Genomic DNA, 19,969 nt, shown 5'->3' with positions numbered 1-19,969 from the left:
ATTCAGCTGATCTTCTATGATTAAAACATTCCAGGACATGTGTGTCCTGAATTGGCATTGAGAAAGCAGTTCTTGAGAAGAGTAGGAAGGAGATGTGTAAAAATATATTCTGTTTAAATAAGCGTAGAGCTTATATAATGTCTGTGGCTGTGTTCCTTATGTCTTGACTGTTGAGTTGTTTAGCTTTATACTTTTTTTGCATTGGAAAAACTTGGTAATATTTAACTTGGGGATTATTTACATATATACCAGTATTGAAGAAAATGTCACTATTTCTTTATTTCAGGTGAGTGGTTCATACATGTTTAGAAGTATTCAGCGACAAATGAAAAATTCTCTTAAGTTTATCTCTGTTTTCATGATTATTAACAATAATATCAAGTTAAAACTGCATGTTCTTTTAAAACCTAGCTCACTTGGCTAGCTGCATGGAACAAAAATAGAAGCCTTTATAGATACAGGTCACATAAGAGCTGACATTGAAACATGGGCCCCCTCCTTCTCCCAGCCTTTGTGTCAAGTCAATTGAGCTATATTTACCAGAATACTACCAGTTAAATCACCTCATGCTATAAAAATCCTGTTCTTTAGTTATATAATAAATTACTATACTATAGGCCTCTTATCTAGGCAAGTTATGGAATTGAATCATATGTGCATATTTCTACTAACCTAATTGTCATGTGAGCCAGGGTTTCAGAATTCCTACTTGTTGGTGAAAAAGTCCAAAGAATTGGAGAAATGAGAAGTGGGTTAAAAAGGGTAAATTTTTACACTTGCAAGAAAAATACACTTGTTTTATTAGATCTTCAATCTAGACTCCATGGATATAATGCAGTCATTTATGGAGAGTGTATAGTTAGGATTATGTTTTCACATTAAATGGTAAATGGCATGAGTGAGAATCCTTACTGTTAGAATTTGAAGTTTGCTAAGTCTCAGGCCATGTATTGAGCACTACCTGTGGGCAAACACGGCAAGGTAGAAGGGCACAGATGTGGAAAAAACTTTGGCTCTAGTTTTCAAAGGAGTCAGCAGAAAAGTCCCCAGAGTGAGGTTTTGGAAATGTTACTGTTGAGGGTCCTAGAAATATCCCTCCCAGATCCTGAACATTGTGCCCTATGTTGGAAACTCTACCTGCTACTTTTACTAAACTTTGGTAAAGCTAAGGCAGTTTTGACACTTTTGGTTATCTAAAGACTCTTAATCTGGTGTGTGTGTGTGTGTGTGTTTTAAGATTTGTTTATTCGTGAGAGACACACAGAGAGAGCCAGAGACACAGGCAGAGGGAGAAGCAGGCTCCATGCAGGGAACCCAATGTGGGACTCCGGACTCGATCCTAGGACCCTGGGATCATTGCCTGAGCCCAAGGCAGATGCTTAACCAGAGAGCTACCCAAGTGCCCCTCAAGACTCTTAGTCCTTAATCAGGAATCAGGATTACTCCTAGAATTGTCGAGAAGCAGGATACTTAGCAGTGTAGTCTAGTTTCACCTGCTTGCTCTGGACAATCTTTTCAGTGACCTCTTCCAACATAATTTTGTTAAAACTTGTAAGCTTCTTGAGGATAGGGTCTGAACCTTATGATGTCGGGGTACATTTGCAGTTTTATAATTATTTGTACCAGATGTAGCCTGGGGTAAATCCTCTAGAGCACTAATGGCATAGGAATTTGAGATTCTTTCCTCCAACAGCCACAGCTCCTCGAAGGTCTTTTTTAAGCCAGACACAATAGTTTACTTTTCTAGACTCCTTCCTCTTTGTCCTGTCCCTCGCACTCTTCCCCTCACCCTCTAGGGGAGACAGCGAGAGCAGAGAGAGGTGGCTCACCCTGCCTCCTTCTGAAAGCCTGTGCCTTTAGGCGTTAGGGTAACATGAGCTGGAAGGTGTGAGGTTCGTATTCCTTCGGAGTTATAATTCTGTTTTATTACCAAGTGCCATTCTCAAAACATCTGGCAAGCCCGTGTGCAAATACTTGAGCTGAATTAATTCCACTTGTGCTAATTTATTATAGTCTCCATTTGTGCAGTCCCAAGTTGACAGCTTCTCAGACTTGGGCTGTTTCTTGTTTAGAGAAATATGTACTTACATTTTAAAGAGTAATTCAGATGAAGTTTCAGTCTAGAATTCTTCTTTCTCTCATTGCATTTAATAAGATTTGTTTCAAGAGTTTTTTTCGCCTTTCTGTAAAACTTCTTTATGGCCCACAAGACTTCCTGGTTATTGAATTTGATTCTGTACTTTTAAGAGTTGACTTTTTGTTTAATGCTTAAAAAGTCTTGATGGTGCTTTATGGAGATGCTAATTGCAACTCTGCAAAGGAATTTACTAATACATTTTAATTCCAATATAAGAGGGGAGTGGGTTTAGTCAATAAAATGGGAATGGGCATAGGAAGAGTCCTGCATTTCTCTTTTCATAAAAAAAGTTGAAATGGTTTTATATTGCAGGTATGACTGTTAGGTTACAAAATGGTTGAATCTTGTTACGCCGAACACTTAAAATTTGAAACCTTAAATATATGTAACCAAAGGAAAACGATTTTCTACTTAGTTTAATTATTAGCCTCCAGGGCAGGGTATTGCCTTTTCCTCCCCCTCCTTTCTCTTGCTTTTATTAAGATTGGAATAATAGAAGAGGTATTTCATCATTTTGGCTAGATCTTGTTCACCCTAATATCCAGTGTGAAACCTTGGAGACCTACTTTGTTAATAGAATTGGAAAAAGTGTTACTGGCATCCAGTACATTCGGTATTGGATTATAATGGAGAGTACACAGACTTCAAAATATGACCAATTTGGACTCATGTCTGAGCTCTTCTGTGTTAGCCATGTGGGTTTGGCAAGTTACTTTCCTCTTTTGCACCCTTTCCCCCTCATCATGACAGTGGGGGTAATACCCATTGCTTGGGGTTATCACACTACAGTGCCAAATATATGGCACCTTTTCTGATTTAATTTCTCAGTTGAATTTTGAGAGAATGGTTGCTTAGGCCTGCTTGTGCTCTCTGCTGGGAATTAAATTCCGGGCACAGGAGCCTGATAACTTTTCCTCTTGCTTAAAAAGAACTGGTTTATACCAGTAGTGATTGAGAATATTTATTTTTGGACTCCAGCTTTGTTACCTTTTGGTTTTCTTTGGAGTTCTAGTTTAGGGGATTGCTGATATTTGGTTATATTTGAGCTGTAGTTTTTAAAAATCGAAATAGAGATGAAAATCCCAAAGTGCCTGTGTGTGTGTGACACACACAAATATGATTAAAATTAAAGTGAAATAATAACTCTGGTTTGGGAGAGTACCTTATAAGTTTGACATTAAGGACCTTTAAATTTATTTAGCACAGCAACATTTGAAGTAGACGGTATAGGTTATGAGAGGTCTGTTTTATTACAGGAGAAGATTGACTGGAACTACTTGGATAAATGTTTTATATTACGATGAGTCAGTTATAGAACCAGGATCAGGACCTGCGTCTTCTCTCCTGGTCTATTCTGTACTTCCGGTAGAATACTGATATTTGACTACTTTTAATGCCATAAGAAGTAATCACTGTTGCTAGGATTTTCTTTATATAGGTGCTGAAGTGGGATCAAAAGCGTCACTGGTTTGAGTATGTGACATTTCAGTTGACATTGGTTGGAATTAGGGCTTGTTATTTTTCCACTAACTACAGAACATAAAACAGAATGTTAAATCCTGTAACCAACTAAGATTTGTAGCACAAATGGAAAATTGATAGTTCTATAATATTTTGCGGCTTTTACACCACTTCAAAGAGAACCAGATAAAATTCTAACAGTCATCTGAATCATTAGATTGTGTACAATAATACATTGTAAAATGTACCCATTTTACAGATAGCAGCCCAGGGTCATGTATGTTGAATAGGGATTAATACTTGTTTTTGTGAAACACTTTTTTCTATAGAAATACTGAATCCTATTTCCTTATTTTAAGCTACATGGGGGCAGGTAATTCTTGGGCAGATGGAGTTAATCCCAGGTAGAAATTTAACTAGGAGGTGAGGCCTGGTGTCATCAGAACGGGGAAGAGAATGTCTCATAAAACCAGTTACATCCTGAGTATCAGTCATGGTTTTTAGCCCTAAAGGTCAATAGTTCTGTGTTACCAAAATGACTTCTATGGAATGTATGGTGTTAGGACTTGACAAGTAGGTCTCTTTAGGGAGGTTGGCTCTTTCTTCCTTGGGGCTGACCCTATGAGTTTGATGTACTTACACTGATCCGTTAAAGAACTCTTATTTGCCAATGGAAAGCCTAACATAGGTAATTATTTTCCAAGTAAAAGGTACAGGAAGTTGATGTTTAATAAAGGTTGGGAGATAGTGTGAAGTGCCAACTTGCATAACCACACGCACACATGCTGACATTTTTCAACTGGTCTTGGCAGGATTCAGATGGAAAATTATTTCCTTTTAGCCAAGTGGACTCTGAGGAGATGCGGCAACTGTCTGAATGATTCTAAACAAGGAGCTGCTCATAGGCATTTAACGCTTTCAGGCAAAAGAATTCATTTTAGCTTAAAACTCTGTCCTGCATACTGTGTCTAGCCCCATTTCCCTACAAAAGCTGTGCTACCTTTTGAGGAATTCCTTTACATAACTGTGTACAACTTGGAAACAGAAGAATGCAGAGTCTTCATGTCAAGTTATATCTTTAGCCAAACTGTACAGTCCCTGGCAGTGGTCCTTGACAGGCATTGTGTGTAAGTGATGCTATGGTTTTAGTGGTTTACTTTTAGAGGGACAGCCAGCCCCTTCTATATGGGCTCTGTGGCATCCTGGAATGTGGTTTTACTGTTTATGACTCTCCTGCTTCTTAATGATTCTCGTGAAAAAGCTTACTTTGTGATGGAATTCATGTCGACCGTATGATGTAATCTCTTCAGGAGGAAGAGTTTAATTTTGTTCACCTCTCTGTCAGGAGTACTTAGAATAGTGCTTCTGTTAAGGCACTTAATATTTTAGTGTCTCAGTGGTCTCTTGATTTGAGACTGTAGGTGCCTGGCATGTGGTCCTCAATTGCTTTTCAAGATGATTTCCAGTCTGGGGCTATAGTGCCCTATAGGGTCCTGGACAAAGCCTCCTCTTCTAGGAGGGTTTAGGTGAACGTGTATTGGAGCTAACAGTAAAATGAAAAACTGGAGAAGTAAAGCAGGTCTTATTTCCACAAGATCAGACAAATATGGTAGTTCATGTAGTCAACATGCAAGATTTTCAAGAGGGTCAGAAGGATTAGTTGAAAAGTAGATTATAGAACAAGAACGGGGGGGCGGGGGGGGGGAGACCTCTGTAGGTTCCAGAATGGGTTAATGGATATGTTTGGGAATCTGTGCCATTGTTTACTGGCCACATGATCTGTGAAAAAAATTTTGATTGATATAAAATTAAGTATCACACAATGTACCTAGGTCTTGACAGATAATCTCCCATGTGAGCAATGGTCATACCAGTTGAGATCTAGAACATGTACATCCCTCCCCACCCAGAAAGTTGCCTTGACTGAATGACCAAGTTGCTAAGTCATGGTGCTAAAGTGAAGGTAGTTAATAAAGCTGTAATAATAACAACAAGGTTGTTGACAGTATAACAGTAGCAACTAACAATTGTACTTGTTAGGAAGTTTCCAGAAATTTCATTTCACCCCTAAAACAACTCTAAGGAATGGATTGTTACTGTTGCATCAGTTTTTAAGGAGGAGGAAAATGAGGCCAAGGTTATTTTTGGCTTGGCCAAGCAAGACAGGTAGCCCAGTAACTGAGCACATGAGGGAGCCCTCCATGTCTAGGCAGTTTACAGAGCTGGGGCTGTGGCTAGCAAATGTTAACCTTATTAGCTGTGGAAAGGAAGGTGGGTAGAGACCAAGAATACACATTTGAACTGGGTTTTAATGTCCATTGTTACTTATTAACTATGTTCCTTGGGCAAGATCTCCCACTTCTGGAAAGATCTATAAAGGGGAAGAGGCGTAGGAAGGAGGTAACTGTCATGGAGCCTGTCTGTTATGGGGCTGTCACCTGGGAGGACAACTATGAAAGCACTTTGTGGACTTTGAAGGGCTGTGGGCTGACATCCTTACTTCTGTGGAAGAATTCACTGCCTGCTTGCCCATCCTAGCCTCACATATTTCATAGACTGCGGGCGGACAGGGAGGAATGACAGTGTGTCACAGAGATGGTCCCCACTTGACAGTCTTGATGGGCCGAACAGTGTGTTTACTCAGCTTTTTCTCTCACAGGTCTCTCTGACATTCAAAGCCTTAGTGTTTCCGCTATTATGTCAGCCAACCTCTACAATATTTTAAGTATCCTTAGTTGGCAAAATTAAAACCCGACTTTCTCATGTTGTCTCTCCAGATTTTGGGAGGGAAAATGTTACTAGTTGGTAAAATCTGAAAGGCTCAGAAACACTCTCCTGCCTGTTCTTACCCCCCAGTCCAAGCTTCGTCTTCAGGGAGCTACACTCATTCTCTCCTTGTCCACACCAGTGGAATCCATCCTTTGGGTTCCCTAATGCTGAGTTCCACCTCTACTTTTGCAGCTTTTGTAGTTACTTACTTGTACTTTCTTGTGTTAAGTATTGGCTCTTTGAAGGCTCCTTAAACACGTGGACTGTTTTGACCATTGTCTCCCTACCACAGCAGCTGGCATGTGGTAGGCAAGTCATCAGTATTTGTTGAATGAATGAACATTCTTCTAGCAAAAGTCACTTTATATCAGGAGTATGGAAATGGGCACGGTGGTGCATGAAGTGACTGACTCCCCACTTAACTTCTCTGGGACTGCTCTAGTCCTGTTGTAGGGGATTCCTCTTTTTGTAGCTAATTGGAGGTTCTGAATATTTTTAAAAAAATACTGAAACATCTGCTGCTTGAAAGTCTTTATTATTAAGAAAATAATTATAAGAAAATCGGTGAGGTTTGGATAGCTAACTATAACATCTGGCATTTATGTAATGGTAGGAATAGAATTTTTCTAAATTGTAAATGTGGATTAAGTTAAATCACACATTTTAGGTATAAAAGCTAATTTAGAAAGTTCTTATTCCAAATGAGAGATGTTATTTTGTTTAATGTCTGATTAAAATACTTTATACAGGGGTTAGAATCCTTTAGAGAAAGGCATGAGTAGATCCTGAAATTCTTCATTTAAAAAAAAAATCAGACTGTTGAATTCCACAAATATCATTTGAGTGAGCATGGGTACAAGGGTACAACCTTTTTCCTCCCATTTCTAAGTTTGAATCTTCTTGCATACATCTCTTCCTTTAAACTCTGGGCCAGCCAGTCATGCCATCAGGGCCCATACACCTGTGAAATAAGAGCAGTGTTCCTGAGTTTGGTAAGTTTGAGATTTCTTGACCATACCTGAGCCACAGATTGCTGTTAAGGATGGAATCCTATTACTGAATTGTTTCTTTTGAGAATTTATTGCTGAGGGTAGTTACTTAGGAGCTTCTGTTTGATTGACTTTTATGTGCCATTGATACTAAAGGCTATTGCAGTCAGGCTATCATAATTGGTAGCCAGACTTGGACCCTTCTCATGAACCTAAAGATTTTGCATTAAACACATTAGCTTTAGAAATATAAAGCCAAAAAAAGCTCAATATGTGAGTTTCCAAATTTTTCTATAGCACAACCATATGCATATTCCATGTCTTTTAAAAAAATTATACCATCTATCCCTCCAAATCTGTTGAGGACAGAGTCTAAGATCCCATAGGCTCCCTCTTCCTACTCTCCCTTCTGAGAAATAAATTTTAAAAAAATTAGCTAATTTTGGAGCAGTGGGATTTTTGTTCTGCTAATGAGGGTAAGGGAGGGGACTTGGCTGGGTTTCTTGCTTCCTGAGGTCCATGCTATACTTCTTTGTTCTCCTGGCACACTGCCACATTCAGCAATCCTTCATCCCCAGAATGGATGGAGAAAGGACATCGGAGCAGAGGTGTGCTCATCTTTAGGGCCAGAGACTCCCAATGAGCAGATGTCACAGCCAGAACCAATGAGTAAATCTTCTTTACTCATTGGTTCAAGCTTGTCCTTTCAAATACAAAACCCAGTGTGTGTTATCCTTAACATTTTCATGAGGTCTTCATTTGATGGTATCAGGAGAAATCTGGAGAACAAGCATTTTTGATGCTGTCAACCTATGGGTTCAGAAAAGATGCACAGTTCTTTACAAAATCCAAGATGGGGGATGAGTGAAAGAGATGAATTTTGATGTCATATGATATCCTTGGAGGAAAGGTATAAAATGAAATATATACATGTAGTTTACCCTATTCTTTCAGATGTGCTCTCCCTTGAAATTTCAGTTACCAAATATTCAAACCTAGTTTGAGGTTCTTCTTCTTTTTAGTAGTGAGCTGGAAAAACCAACAAAACGCTTAACTTGAAATTTGTGTTACTATAGTTGTCTTTAATAGAGGTGTAGCAGTGATGGTGTAGAGTTTTAACATCAGATATATTTAGTGTTTCTGGTAGGCCTGTACCAGAAACACTGTATAGATGTTATAGTATGTGGTTATATTAATAAATAGCACAAGGAGATACTTAACTTTTATTATACCATCTTGGTATATTATTCCTTTTTTTTTTTTTGAAAGGTAACTAAAATTTTCTTTGAATATTTTTATCAAGATGTACCTCTTTCCAGGGTTAATAAATCCAAAATTTCAGTGTTGCTACTGTATGATGTTTTGGGGAAAAAATAAATCTCAAAACCAAATTGCTTTAAATTTTTTAGCACATGGGTTAAAACTTTCAGAAAAGTAGAAAATCTCAGCTTTGGTGTTTGGTTGGTTGTTTTTTGCCTGATGAAATTATGGATACCATGGATTGCATGTCTGGAATGGGAGCCCAGCCTTGATTGGGCCAAGTGAGGGTGGTGGGTGGGTTGGGCTGTAAAGATCATGACCCTGCTATGCTTGGGAGGTCATTCTCCTTTGTAGCCTTTGGGAGATTCTTGTAGTGGAGTGTTGTTAATCCTACTGGGACTTGCCTGGCTCCTGAAGGATTTCTCTCTGCTTCATGATTACCTAGGGCCAAGTTAGGAATCAGAGAGGGGCCGCTGGCCTAAAAATAGTCACAGTTTGGGAGGAGGGCCTGAATGGCACAGCGCCACTGTTCCCTTCCTGCTGCCAGAAGATGATGCCATAAGGAGAGCGTCAAATGGGAAGAGTGTGTGTGTGTGTGTGTGTGTGTGTGTGTGTTTGAAGACAGGTGTGAAAAATGTAGAAGAGAGTGAATGTTTTCTTCCTGGCTTCTGTAGAGGAAGATAAAATGTTTTTAGAGATTGACTTTCAAAAAGCTTTAGAAGTAGTAAAAGCAAATATGGGAGGCTGTTCTTTTTATGAGACTGGGCTTAGTGGGATATATTTCTAGATGTTTCTAATTTGTAAGAAAACATTTTGTATTTAATGTTGGTCACAGATTGTTGAGGAATGGAAACGGTGATGTGCCTTGTTGAGGAATGGAAACGGTGATGTGCCTTGTTTCCTAAAGTGCTTGAGAACATAGAGTGAAGCATTGTTTGAAAACTTGAAGATGACAGGTCATTTAAACAGACATTTTTTTTCTGATTCAAGTGTAGTTGACATACATTAGTATACTAGTTTCAGATGTACAACAGTGATTCAACCTTTTTGTATTATGAAGCAATCACAATAAATCTAGCTAACATCTATCACTATATAAAATTTTTGCAGCATTAACTGTATTACCTATGCTGTACATTGTATTCCATGTCTTATTTTATAACTAGAAGTTTGTTCCTTTTAACCCTTCTGCCCATTTTGCCCATCTCCCTGCCTTGCTTCCTTGTAGCACCCACTAGTTCTCCATATTTGATTCTGTTTCAGTTACCTTTGTTTTTGTTTTTTAGGTTAACACATTTATTGTGAAGTTACGATATTGTCTTAGTATGGCTTATTTCACTTGATATAATACCCTCTAGGTCCATCTGTATTGTCACAAAGGGCAAGATTTCATCTTTTTTATGGCTAAGTACTATTCCATTGTATATACCCCATATCCTCTTTATCCGTTCATCTACTAGCAGACACTTAGGTTGCTTCATATCTATTGTAAATATGCTGCAGTAAACATAGGGGTGCATATATCTTTTCAAATTGGTGTTTTTTTCTTTGGATAAATAGCCAGAAGTGGAATTGTTGGACCATATGATAGTTCTCATTTCAATTTTTTGAGGAACCTCCCTACTGTTTTCTATAGTGGCTGTACTGGTTGTATTCCCACTAACAGTACAGGATTCCCTTTTCTTTACATCCTTACCAACACTTGTTATATCTTCTTGATACTAGTTATTCTAACAGATGTGAGGTGATACCTTGTGGTGTTGGTTTGTATTTCCCTAATGATTATTGATGTTGAGCATCTTTGTATGTGTCTGTTGGCCTTCTATGTGTCTTCTTTGGAAAAATCCCTATTCAAATCCTCTGCCCATTTTAAAATCAGTTTGCTCTTCCAGTGCTGAGTGATAAGAGTTCTTTATATATTTTGGATATTAATCCCTTATTGGCTATATCATTGCCATTCAATAGGTTGTCTTTTCAGTTCGTTGATGGTTTCTCCTGCTGTGGCCCCACTTATTTTTGTTTTTGTTGCCCTTGTCTAAGAGACAGATCCAAAAAAAAACATTGCTAAGGCTTTTGTCAAAGAGATTATGTTTATGTTTTCTTCTAGGATTTTTATGGTTTTGGGTCTTATGTTTATGTGTGTAATCTATTTTGAGCTTATTTTTATGTATGGTGTAAGAAAGTGGTCCAGTTTCATTCTTTCAGTTGTCCAGTTTTCCCAGCACCATTTTGAAGACTTTGCCCACTTGTATGTCCTTGCCTTTTTTGTCATAGATTAACCATACAAGTGTACATTTATTTCTGAACACATTCTGTTCCACTGTTCCATGTGTTTTTTTGGTACCAATACCATACTGTTTTGATTACCATAGCTTTGTAGTACAAAGAACATGTGGTATTATATGTTAATATAATAGAAATCTGGGCACCTTATGCCTTCAGCTTTGTTGTTCTTTCTCAAAATTGCTTTGGCTATTTGGGTTCTTTTGTAATATAAATTTTAGGATTATTCTACTCTGGGAAAAATGGCTATTAGTATTTTGATAGGGATTGCATTGAATCTGTGGCTTTGCTTTGGGTAGTATGGACATTTTATTAATATTAATTCTTTCAAGCCCAAGCATGGCATAGATTTCCATCTATTTGTGTCAACTTCTATTTCTTTTATCAGTGTCTTATTTCAGAGTAGAAGTTTTTCACCTCCTTGATTACATTTACTCCTAGGTATTTTGTTCTTTTTTATGCAGTGGTGGACCTATACATTTTATTTATTTATTTAAGATTTTATTTATTTCTTCATGAGACACACACACAGAGATAGAGGCAGAGACACAGGCAGAGGGAGAAGCGGGCTCCATGCAGGGAGCCCAATATGGGACTTGATCCTGGGACTCCAGGATCATGCCTTGGGCTGAAGGTGGTGCTAAACTGCTGAGCCACCCAGTCTGTCTGGACCTGTACATTTTGAACTAAAGTTTCTGGGAAGATTGTTTTACTTACTAACACTTTAGATACCTTTGGTACACATTTTATGTTGAAGCCCTATTGGTTAGAAGAAATTTCTGTCTGAAAGTGATAGACAATCTCTTTCAAATGGTGGCTGTTTTCTGATTGAGTATAATAGATTCAAAACTTTAGTATTTATTTTCCAGTATCCTTTTCTATTTAAGGTGAAACAAGATTACTTCAGAAATTTAAAATATCTGTGATCAAAAGACCAAGAGCTTTGTTTTCCCTCCCAGCCTTCAGGGTGACTGGGAGATCTGATGAGATAAGAAGTAGAGAGTATTTTGTCTGAACACATTGATTTAGGGATGGATGGTTATTGATTTTTTTTTTTTTTAAGATTTTATTAATTTATTCATGAGAGACACAGAGAGAGAGGGAGGGAGGCAGAGACACAGGCAGAGGGAGAAGCAGGCTCCATGCAGGGAGCCCAACGTGGGACTCGATCCTAGGTCTCCAGGATCAGGCCCTGGACTGAAGGCAACACTAAACCGCTGAGCCATCCGGGCTTCCCGATTTTTTTTTTTTTTTTTTTTTTTAATTAAAGGGATCCTTTCACTGCATCTGAGTGTTGATTATTAAGTTTAAGCAATATTCTCTGATTTAGGGGTAGCAGAAGGACTGGACTCACTTGACTTTGAAGATATTTCTTACTATCTTCAGTGCAAAGGCTAATGTGTTGCTAACTTCTATATGAGTGGGTCTATATTTTTTGCATCATGAGGGCCCACAGAGGGCTTTGAGAGGGGATTTCCAATGAGCTGAATTAAAATGCAGAGAGCTCATTCTGATTGCTTTGTGGATAATGTACTGTAAGGAGGCAAGAGGCTAATGATTTACTTAGGCCTTCAGGAGAGGGAGATGGGTGTCTTGGACCTGGAGTAATAGGGAAGGTGAGAAATAGTTGCATTTGGAATGTGGTGCCTATTTGGGTTGCTCACAAGTTTAAGAGGGGAAAGAAAGGAATCAAGGCTGACTGCTAGTTATTTGGCATGGTCAGCTTGGGCTCGTAGAGATGTCTTTTATTGCGAATAAGGAACACTGGGGCAAGAAAGAATTTATGTGAGTCTAGAAGCCCGAAGTTCTTTTAGATGCAGGAAGTTTGAGATGCCTGTTAGATAGGCAGGTGCAAATGTTGGGTTAACAGTTGAGTCTTCAAATCTGGAGCTTTGGGGAAAGATCCGGGCAATGAAATGCTTGTGGGGCTTGCCATCAAACAGAATGTTTTAAAACAAGATGATGATGAGTGTAGCATGAGAAGGGGAGTAAGGAAAAAAAAAAGGGGGGGAGGAGTAAGGGGCTGAGCCATGAATTACTCCCAACGTTAGGAGGTTGGTCAGAGAAGTCAGCAGAGGACTTGGCTAAGGAGCAGCCTGTGAGTTGAGGAGGTAAAGGGAGAGGAGTGCCTCTGAAGCCAAGTAAAGGCGGTGTCTTGGAACTTGAACCCTATAGTGTGAAGAGTTTGTTTATCAGACAAAGGACACTTCTGTTCACTTTTTTGGTAAGTAAATGTATGTTTAGTGATTATTTAGAATCTTGATAAGTTTGAGGAAACCATGGCAAAGTCAGCCAAAATTAAAACAAGTACAGTACCTCTCTTGAAAATACCAGAACAGGAGATTTAATTACCCTTAGGCAGTCTCCTTTCAGGGAACTGTATGCATTCTATTAATCACTATTGAAATCTCAACAGTGGATGCAGGAACCATAATATTCTTTGAGGGCCCCCCAAATCCACAACATTTTTAAATATCTGGCTGCTGGCCATAGTGCTGTTTTGAGAGCTTTGTTTGCTTACCTAGGAAACCTCATTCTGCATTATATCGAAATATTAAAATATAACCACTTCGTATATTTAAACAGTTGAGTTGCTATTCAGTTGTTATTAACTGTTAATATAATAGAAATCTTTCCATTCTTTTCGTCTTCCCTGTTACTTATTCCTCAGCTCTCAGCTAAACATCTGATTTGTTCTGAGACTTTCAACCTATAATAGCAACCAGAAAAGCCTGTGCTTTTTTCTTCACTGACTAAAATTTTTGTTTGTATAGTTGTTTTTTATTTTGTTCACTCTGTAGTAACCCCTAGAAGAGTGTTGGGCACATGTGGGCACCTGATAAATTTGAATGCCATCCAGTATTAGAAAAGAGGTGCTTCAGTAGCTTTGGTTTGGTTTCCAAGCTCAGTGTCTCTATCTTTAAGTCAGATTGGCTGAGGTATCATTTAATCATGGCAAAAAATTTAGGTGGATAGTTCATTGAACTTCAGCAAATATCATCAGCCACAATAAAATTAGAAATTTCCATCATGCAGTTTCTTTCTGTCCCTTTCAGCCTGTTCCTTGACTCCAAGGCAAATACTAATCTGTCTTTATGGTTTTGCCCTTCCAGATATTCTGCAAGAGCAGTACATGCCTTTTGTGTCTGACATCTTTCACTTAGAGTGCTATCTCAAGCACTTAGGCTGTTGTATAATGATCTACCTTTTGATTGACAAGTGGTATTTTGTTATGGATGTACTTCCATTTTTCTTTTTCAGCCACCACTGATGGACATTTACATTTTCTAGTTTTTGGTGATTTATTAGCTTTTTATTCCTGGTTTTAATTAGTAGATAGGAAATTAAAACAGCATCAGTGACCCATAGCCACATACCCCTCTTCATGTCTGTTTTCATTTTCCCATGTTTTTTTCTATGTGTTTTGCATGGCTATCATCCTAAAACACACTAACCTTTTTCCTAGTTCTATAAATTGCATAGTTTCAAAATGGTTGCATTTCACAGAGTTACTATAACTTTCTAGTCAGTTCCTTGGTGAAACTCAGATTGTTCCTAAGCCGTCACAGCTGTAGCAAATGTGCTAACATCTGAAGTTTTCCTATGATAAATTCTTGGACAACAGTTTAAGACTCTTAAAGTAATAGAAATCAATTCAAGCTACCTACCAGGGCAAAAAAAAAAAAAAAAAAAAAAATGGGTAGGGGTCAAAAGGGTATGAAATATTTCTCAGAAGTTAGTGTCCAGAAAGTTGTCAGGTCATTAATTCTTTCTCATTGTTCCTATCTGCTTCTCTTGGGACTCTGGTAGCATTCTCTCTGCAGAGACTTAGTTCACCTGATTCTGGGTGCATGGCACTACTCTGTAGTGCTGGGATTTATGGTTTCCAGTTCCCAGGACTTGTGCAGATCCACTGTGCCTAACTCGCTATTTCAAATCCAAATGCCGGGGGAGAGGCAGCTTGACCCATTTGAGGTAGTTGTTCATAGCAGGACCATTCACTGTTGTGCGTGTAGTGGAGCCCACCTCAGTGAGTAAAAAGGCGATATTCTTAGAGAAAAGGGGTGGCTATAAACTAAGCCCACACTCAGAGATTCCCATTTAAGTAAGATTGCACAAAATCCATTTTATCTGACTGCTAAGTTGCTTTTCAAAAGGGTAGTTACAGTATGATCTTAGGGGGGAGTTGGGAGGGTTATATAGATCTATTTTTTATGTTCGTATTTAGATATTAACAATCATTTAGGTACCTGTTTCAGCAGTTCACATGCTAAGATTGGAACAATATAAAGAAAGAGTCTCATGGTTCCTTCCCAAGGATGACACACAACTTCACGAAGCGCTCTGTATTCTTAAGTCCTGGGGCTGTAACGTCCAGCATAGTGACTATAACGAATAATACTGTATTGCAACATTTAAAAGTTGCTTAGAGAATAGTTCTTAAAAGTTCCCATCCCAAGGAGAAAAAAAGAGTTGTTTGCCTCTTCTTGGGTTTGATCCGTCCCCTACGAACGATGTTTAATGGATAGCTAAGAAAATCTGATTTGTTAGCATTTATTGAATGCTTGCTTTATGTTAAGCATTGTGTCTGAGACTTCTGTAAATACAGGAAGTTTATCAGACAGCTTTTATTCTTGGAACCATGCAATCAAGTGTAGATTTTTGTTTAACCCAGGAGGCGTTCATTACTAAGTGGGCCTGGAGTGGAAATGGTGGAAATGTTTCCTATACAGGTAATCGTGTCAGTCTTTGTCTGGAAATAATAACAACATGGTGCTAAGTGGTTTGGAGGGCCCAGTAGGAACCTAAGCGCTTTAACTATGGAATGCTTGCCTAGAAGCCAGTTCCTAAGTTGTGACACATTGTTGGGTTAAGTGTCTTATGCTTGCTTTGAGTTTCAGGCCCTAGCTGGTGTCCCCTAGGCTGGCCAGGCTGCTTTACCTGGAGTCTGCTGGACTCACCTGGGGACTATTGGCCATGGGTCCCACTGGTTGTCCCAGTGCTACCTCCTTAATTTTAAACAACTTCATCTAAAAACCTTTGTCAGCAAATGCATTCTGGTTGCTCTCATAATCTTACCCTTCTCTAAAATCCTTTTTTAAATGATTTTTTTTGTTGATCTAGGAGAATCTAAATGAAGATTTTAATGATGAAATGTGCCAAGTTAAAGTATCTGTGTGTATAAGTGGATTTTTTTCTATGTGATGGTCTAACTCAGCTTTTCCTTGGCAGCTGTGTAGTGCCACAATGGTCAGCATGATGACGCATGCTATAGCGTAGACCCTTCCCTCTGTGGGTTTAGTATTTCAGATACCAGATAGTCATGAGGCAGCTCAAAATTCTAAGATACGTAATATTGTGTGTTTTTTCTCCTATCCGTAGACTGGGAAAGTTGCGGTTGCAGTGAAGTTATGCTATTAGCTCTGGCTCTTTTAGTTTATGGTTTGCTTTTGGTTTATTTGTGGTAAAATATACATAACATAAAATTTACCATTTTAACTATTTTTAAGTATACAGATCAGTGGTATTAACTGAATTTATAATGTTGTGTAACCATCACCACTGCCTAGTTCCAGAATTTTCCATCAATGCAAACAGAAACTTTGAGCTCATTAAAGAATAATTTTCCATTCAACTTTCCCACCAGCCCCTGGTAACCACTGTCTGTATGAATTTGCCTATTTTGGTACCTCCTGTAAGAAGACTTCTACCGTATTTGTCCCTTTGGTCTGGTTTATTTTATTTAGCATGTTTTCAGAGTTCATCTATTTGTAGCATGAGTCAGAATTTTGTTCCTTTTAATGACTGAGTAATATTCATTGTATTTATGCACCACATCTTGTTTATCTACTCACCTACTTATCTAGTCATGTGTTGATGGACACTTGGGCTGCTTTTACTTTGTGGTTATTATGAATAATACTGCTGTGAACATGGGAATGCAAATATCTGTTCAAGCCCCTGCTTTCGGTCCTCTTGGGTACATACCTAGGAGTGGAATACCAGATTGTATGGTAGTTCGATATTTAACTTTTTGAGGAGCCACCAGATTGTTTTCCACAGCTGCTATGTCATTTTACATTCTGACTATGAATTTGAGAGGGTTGCAGTTTCTTCACATCCTCACAACATTTTGATAATAGCCATGCTAATGGGTGTGAAATGGTATCGCATGGTTTTGATTTGCCTTTCCCAGAAGACTTCTGATGTTGAGCATCTTTTCATGCACTTATTGGTCATTTGTACATGTGCTTAAGGGTAATGTCTCATCAAGCCCTTTATTTCCCACGCAGTGTTAACCTTTTGAATTAAATTTTCTGTTCCTTGGTTTCACTTCACGATCCTATATATTAGTTTTCTTATGTATGAAGAAAGTTGGATTCAAAATTCAGAGGGGAAAGTTTTCTGTTTTGGTGAAAGATGTCTTTTTTAAAAAAATGTCATTTTTTAAACATTTATTTATTGGAGAGAGTGTGTGTATGTGCCCAAGTTAGGGAGAGGGGTAGAGGGAGAGAGAATCCCAAGCAGACTCCCCACTGAGAGTGGAGCCCAACATAGGGCTTGATCTCAGGGTCCTGAGATCAGACCTGAGCTGGGACTAAGAGTTGGCTGCTTAACCAACTGTGCCACCCAGGCACTCTTGACAGATTTTAGCTTTTGAAGCAAAACTTTCTCCTTTTTTTTTTTTCCTTTGCCCCCCACTCCCCTTCCTCTACTCTCTTCTGACTTCTGAGACTGCAGATGATGGCCACTGGAGTCACGTAGTAGAGCAGCTGCTTCCGTTCTCTTCTCGGCGAGAACTGTGTTTCCGCATTGACACCATGACCTAACTGCTGTTCTGCTCCTTGGTCTTTATACAGCTGTTAAGTGCTAGGTGGGTCTTTCTTACATTATGGATTCAATGGGCTTTAGTTTGGGAACTAGCCCTGGAACCTAATCATCATTAATAGCATCTCTCTAGGAAAATGAATTTAAGCTAGAATACATTTCCAAATAAGCTTTGGAGGATTACTTGTAAGTTGGGGACTGCCTATCCCAGCAGTATAGCTCAAGGGTGTGTGATGAGGTGCCTGGGATTTGGAGGATGAGTATGTGCAGGGGCTGCGGAGTGGGTCAGACTGTGGGCTTTGGAATGAGTAGATTTATATTGGAGCCCCACTTCCCTGTTGTGTGCTTTGCACCTAAGTTTCCGTCTTGGAGATGGTACTGTTGCTCCATGTGTATGTAGATACGGTGTCTGAATGTGGGTTGACTCCAACCAAAGTGATGAGGGAGATGTGAGAGTTTTTCCTCAAAGTCCCTGCAGCATTTTTGTGCTATTCGAATTGCAGCATCTTACCTAAGCTTTCCTTTGTGCAGAGAGGCCACTGCTGCAAGCACTGGGTCTTCTGACTTGCTTCCAGCGTCTTCAGAGCACCTCTAGGCATCTTCAGAGCACCCCAGGCCGTCTGTGATAACCGGTGTCGGCTGAACCCTTGAAGACCCTTCCCCCGCCACTGCACCTGGGCTTGTGGTCTGTGGCATCATAAAACATTTTCAAAGTTTGGTGCAGAGATGTTAATTTCCAGTGGTGATTAATTCAGTATTACTTTTGCTTTGGGGATGGTTTCAAGTCTTTGTTTTATTGCATAACTTTTTTCTCTTGGATCCTCACTAGCATGTCAGGAAATAGATAAGTTTCTCAACACAAGTTAACTTTTTAAAAAATATTTATTCATGAGAGACAGAGAGGAGAGACATAGGCAGAGGGAGAAGCAGGCTCACTTCAGGGAGCCCGATGCATGACTCGATCCCAGGACCCCTGGATCACGACCTGAGCCAAAGGCAGATGCTCAACCACTGAGCCACCCAAGCACCCCCAAGTTAACTTTTCAAATCAAGTAGGAGAAAGGAAGGAAAGTTCTGAGTGTGTGTTGCACGTGCCTAGGAAACTAGAAGAATGATTTAGTTTATAGTAGGGGGTTTGTCTTTCTTAGGAACACATTTTTGGAGGTTGAATCTTCTTGATTCTCTTACGTGGATTAATTTGTCTTGTCCTATAATCTTCAGAGTTCTCATGCCACTACTTTTTCAAAGACCTATGTTGATTTTTTTTTTCCTTCTACTCTATCCCGTTGATTATTTGTGCTGATGAACAAGTAGTTGTGCAGTTTCAGGAATTGGAAGAACTGCTCTGTTTCTTTACTCCATTGAGTAATCTGAAATGTTTTCATGCCTAGATCATCTTTATCATTGAGAGATACTGGGTTGCAAAAATGTGGAACATAGGGTGTTTAGATGGGGGCCTAGGTTCTCTTTGTAGAAAAATGTAATCTGTTTTGAGACCCAGTAGAGGACTGAATGTCCTGGCTGCTTATCTTAATTGGCATCAATGATGGTAGCCACAGTGCTTCCCTGGTATGACATTAATGCAGATGAAGCTGGCCTCAGGACCAGATAGTTTTGTCTCCGTGGACGCACATGGCAGTCATAATTATGAATCACTTTATCTCCTTTGTGGTGTAGTCAGTGAGAGATAAAGAACAAGAGGGGTTTGGGTTTAGGTAATACAAGTGAAATATTTACTCCTGTTTACGTCTGTAGCTTTGGGACACAGTCTATGCAATGTGTTACATTAGTGTAGGTTGTCTTTGGTCATTATTTGTTTTTTTAGCAAGTTGTTTTCTGTAGATTTGTCTCTAGTTCGTGCAGATTTTCCTTTTAGTGTATTTGATCTCACTGTAGGATTAGTCTGTAACTTAATGCCATTTCCTTTAACATAGTTGAATGCATAGTGTTTAAAGAGATAAAAATTTGCTTATATCTGAATAGCACCATTAAAGAGCAGCTAGAAATAAGGGTTCTGATCCCAGTCCTGTCTCCAAGCAGCTGTATGAACTCAGAAGCCCTCAGGGCTACTACACTTCACAATTCTAAGAACACTTACCATCCTCTTCAAATGGTACTCCTGTGTTTCTTTTCCCTAGAATGTGGTGTGAATGGTGACCCCTGGAGTAAGGCAACAGGCACTACTAAAAATCATAATTTACACTATAGACCACCGTTTTCTCACATACAGAATAAGGTTGGG

At 39.1% G+C, this 19,969-nt stretch overlaps 1 protein-coding gene and 1 non-coding gene across 5 annotated transcripts in view; both read left to right on the top strand.

Moving 5' to 3' along the window:
* MTUS1 (microtubule associated scaffold protein 1) overlaps positions 1-19,969 on the top strand; it is a 165,616-nt gene that overhangs the window by 5,443 nt on the left and 140,204 nt on the right. The gene's annotated exons all lie outside the window — the stretch shown is intronic.
* On the top strand, positions 15,146-15,253 carry LOC112664685 (U6 spliceosomal RNA). The gene has a single exon (XR_003139889.1). It is a non-coding gene; the product is annotated as a U6 spliceosomal RNA (small nuclear RNA).

The sequence above is a fragment of the Canis lupus genome, chromosome 16 (genome assembly GCF_003254725.2).
Source record: "Canis lupus dingo isolate Sandy chromosome 16, ASM325472v2, whole genome shotgun sequence".
Taxonomy (NCBI): domain Eukaryota; kingdom Metazoa; phylum Chordata; class Mammalia; order Carnivora; family Canidae; genus Canis; species Canis lupus.
The sequence above is the reverse complement of the archived record's forward strand: the minus strand, read 5'-3'. Positions and strand labels throughout refer to the sequence as shown.